Source organism: Rhinolophus hipposideros (genome assembly GCF_964194185.1).
Source record: "Rhinolophus hipposideros genome assembly, contig: SUPER_9_unloc_1, whole genome shotgun sequence".
NCBI classification, from domain to species: Eukaryota; Metazoa; Chordata; class Mammalia; order Chiroptera; family Rhinolophidae; genus Rhinolophus; species Rhinolophus hipposideros.
In genome coordinates, this window is record NW_027669497.1 from 650,460 (window position 1) to 655,013 (window position 4,554).

Sequence of the window (4,554 nt, forward strand, 5' to 3'; positions counted from 1 at the left end):
GTCCCCAAAGATTAACTGGGAGGCCAGGGAGAACATATGGCTGAAAAGTTCCCTGAATCGGTTTTCCATCTTTATCTGTTCTGGATCTGCACTCATTAGCCCAGTGTTTTCCTCTCCTACACTTAGGACACACATCTGGAGGCTTTTTTATAGAAGCTGCAATAGGAGTCGTGGAATTCTCAGGCTCAGCTCTACGCGGGCACTGAGCTGCCCGATGTCCTTTCTTCCCACAGGTAAAGCAAGCTTCTGTACGACTGCCTGCATTAAGCTTTGCCTGTTGAAACATAACCTCCTTTATAGATTTTCCTTGTCAAGCTGCAGCCATAGCTATACCTTGAGAAAAGGACGGGCCTACATCAGAGCACAAACGGATAAAATCAGATAAAGTTCCTTTCTTTCTGAATGGTCTGATAACTGCCTGACAAGCAGAATTAGCATTCTCATAAGCAAGCTGTTTTATGAAAGCCTGAGTAGCCACAGACGAGCCAAATGTCCGTCCTGCCGCTGTGCTAAGGTGGGAGACAAAATCTTGAAAAGTTTCGTCAGCCCCCTGCCTTATTTTTGTGACTTGTTCTTCCTTAAGGGAAGAATCAGGCAACATTCTCCAAGCATCCTTAGCTGCTGCAGCAATTTGGCCATAAGCCCCGGGCATATAGCCCATCTGGCGATCTAAATGTGCATAAAGGCCTTCTCCTGTGAGCATATCTAAAGTAACAGGAAAATGCCTTAATGCATTCTCGTTTGCCTTTGTCTTGCAATTTTCATAAAATTCTGACTTCCATAAAAGATTATCACCTCCGGAAAGGCAAACATGAGCTATGTGCTTCCAATCTTCTGGAGGAGTAGCATCATTAGTCAAGGCATCTAAAATTGCCGTAGTAAAAGGGGCAATGGGGCCACATGGAGTACAAGCCTCTTTTAAATCCTTAATTTGCTTCCACTGAAAAGGTCTCCATTCCATAGCCCTGTTTCCTGCTTGATCAATTCTATCAAAAAGAGGATACACTCCAAAACTTTTTGTAGACTCTCCCTGCTTATGAGCCTCCTCACAGGCTAATTGAAGAGGAGAGCACATAACTGACTCTGATCCTGATTTAACATACCCAGGCGGAGGTTTTGTAGGCATATCCCAAGCCGGCGGTTGCGGTGGGGGCAATGGGGGACCTCACATGAACGGCTCCTCAGGAGGCGGAGCAGTAGGATCATTTACAGGGGGATCCCTACCCCCGGGATTCCATGGTTTGGTATAATCAATCAAGGGAGGTTGGATAATATCTTCCCTAGTGTAAGGCATGTGGGGAGGTCCAAGACGACCTTCTCCCTCTTTGTTGACCTTAAGCCTCACAAGCTGTTCCTGAAGAATCTTTATTTGCTGAGAAAGTGTATAAATCGGGTCTGCAGGCTCTCTGCTCTCTTGAGCTGCAGCCACTACTGGAGGATATTTTTCCTTATCATATTTAGCCGCAGCCTCCTACAAGCCTTCTTGATCTTGCAAATCTAAATCTTCCCAGGACTCTTCTGATGGTTTCTGACTAGTAAACTCCTTATTCCGCACAGGAGCTCCCTCCCCCTCCTCTCCTTTCTCCGGAGAAGTGGCAGATACAGGAAGCTCCGCATTCCCTGCTTGCTTTACCTTTTCTAGCTTACATCCTTCATGTCTAAGATTCAGACAGTTTCTAATTAGCCCGAATGTTTTTACCGGGACCCGCTGAGGTCCATGGGCAGTGTAATGATCCTGCAATCGCTCTCCAACTTTCTCCGAAGTTTCCAGGCTGACGGTACCTTCATCTGGAAACCACGGGCAAACTTCTTTCACAAATTCTAAAAATTTACCTAACTGATCTCTGCTCACCCTGCTGCCACGGGCGGCGAGTAATTTCTTCAATCCTCTCAAATAAAGGTCCTTGCTGCTAGCGTGACCCATCTCTTTTCCCTAACCTCGGCCCTTCTTTCACACAATGAAAGCAATCACTCACACACTCATTCAACCGAGGGGGACCGTGCCTTACTCACCGTGCATCCAATGAAATAAGCTCTTCTTTGAGAGCAGGGCCCTATCCACACGGTGTTCCTCACTGTTACCCCCATATCCAGGCCCCACGTTGGGCGCCAAGTGTGGCGGGCCAGCTGCCACGGATCGAAGGGTACCTGGGAGGGGGAGTGGAAATGAAAGAAAGAGGCACACACAAATGATGATGCGGCCGGTCTCCAGGGATGCTGGAGCGCGGATTTATTTTTCCTTCACCAATATATACCCTTTGGGTACGTGCAGTTTAACAATCACATGTGTGCATTACCTCACAGAAGGTAAATTTCTAACTTCAAAGAAACTACAGAGTCACTAGGAGACTCCCCAAAGTAATTAACATACGAAAGAGACTACCATTTGCCCTGATAGCCATCAGTTATCTGTGTCCTGGAAAACGGGTCACTCCCACCTCATTTCTCTGCAACTTGCAAGCTCCCCAGGTGTTTTGCAGAGATAATGTTTTAGAAGCCAGACTACAAACTCCTGAGAAACAAGAAATCATGGCTCCCCACAATACTCTAACGCCGCGGTGGGCTTCACTTCCTTCTAAGTGGGCAGAGAACCCCCAAGCCACAGTGGCCTGGCTGGCTGTGGGGAGAAGGCCGCCCAGAGCTGTTGGTGGGTCTCAGAGCAGACGCAGCACAGCACAGCACAGCTCAGCACAGCTCAGCTCAGCTCAGCTCAGCTCAGCACAGCTCAGCTCAGCTCAGCACAGCACAGCACAGCTCAGCACAGCTCAGCTCAGCTCAGCACAGCTCAGCACAGCTCAGCTCAGCTCAGCTCAGCTCAGCTCAGCACAGCTCAGCTCAGCACAGCACAGCTCAGCACAGCTCAGCTCAGCTCAGCACAGCTCAGCACAGCACAGCTCAGCACAGCTCAGCTCAGCTCAGCACAGCACAGCTCAGCTCAGCTCAGCTCAGGTCAGCTCAGCTCAGCACAGCTCAGCTCAGCTCAGCACAGCACAGCTCAGCTCAGCTCAGCTCAGGTCTGCTCAGCTCAGCACAGCACAGCTCAGCACAGCTCAGCTCAGCTCAGCTCAGCTCAGGTCAGCACAGCTCAGCACAGCACAGCTCAGCTCAGCTCAGCTCAGCACAGCTCAGCTCAGCTCAGCACAGCTCAGCTCAGCTCAGCTCAGCTCAGCACAGCTCAGCTCAGCTCAGCTCAGCTCAGCTCACCACAGCTCAGCTCAGCTCAGCACAGCATAGCTCAGCTCAGCTCAGCTCAGGTCAGCTCAGCTCAGCACAGCTCAGCTCAGCTCAGCACAGCACAGCTCAGCTCAGCTCAGCTCAGGTCAGCTCAGCTCAGCACAGCACAGCTCAGCACAGCTCAGCTCAGCTCAGCTCAGCTCAGGTCAGCACAGCTCAGCACAGCACAGCTCAGCTCAGCTCAGCTCAGCACAGCTCAGCTCAGCTCAGCACAGCTCAGCTCAGCTCAGCTCAGCTCAGCACAGCTCAGCTCAGCTCAGCTCAGCTCAGCTCACCACAGCTCAGCTCAGCTCAGCACAGCATAGCTCAGCTCAGCTCAGCTCAGGTCAGCACAGCTCAGCACACCACAGTACAGCACAGGGGACAGTGCAGTTTTACCCTCTACCATTGGAGACGTGACAGGCACATTTTGGGCACCACGTTCCACCCCTTCTGCCTTGTATTAGTTGGTTCGGGCCGTCATCACAAATACCATAGACCAAGTGGTTTAAAGGACAGAAATGTGTCGCCTCACACTACTGCAAGCTAAAAGTTCGAGTGCTAGGTTTTGGCATTGTTGGTTTCTGCTGAGGGCTCTGTCCTTGGCTTACAGATAACCGTGTTCTCCGAGTGTCCTCAGACGGCCTTTCCTCTGTGCGTCCAGTTAGGTTTTTAAAACGACCCCGGGATTCCCCACTCACTGGGAGTCACGGTTTGCTCCGTGCCAGGGCTTCTCCCCTCTCCTCCCCTCCACCCCGCCCCCACCCCTTCATACAGAGCTGCCATTTATGGGGTTCCTTCATGGCTGTCTGTCATCCTGCCTCTTTTTCACGGTGAGGAGGCGGCACGTGAAATGGCTTGTTGGTACCCAGTGGGTACCTAGGGTGAGACCGGTAGGAAGAAGCGGGCGGGCAGAGGGAAGACAGGTCCTTCCTTCCTTCCCCGGAATCTGAACGCTAAAAACCCACACTTGGAGCAGAGCGTTCCTGCAGGGGTGTGCTTGTTGGGCCGTAACCCTGGTGGTGGGGCGCCGGGGTGGGCGGGCGTGGGTGGGGAAATGACTCCAACCATCAAAGCCGGACCTCCCCGGGATGCTCATCGTTCCGGCTGGTGTCTGGCGTGCCACCTCTAATAAGACTGGGAGGTCGGAGGTCGGCTGTTTAGCGATTCCCCCCCTTGGACTCGCGCGCACCCCTTCTCCCTCCTAGACCCTCCCCCGCCGCCAACGCCAGCCCTTGGTCACAACCTCCTCGCGTTTCGACCAGATAGAACCCCCCCCCTCTCTCTCACACTCACACACACCCTGTCCCTGTCCCCCCCTCCCTCTCCCTCTCCCTCTCC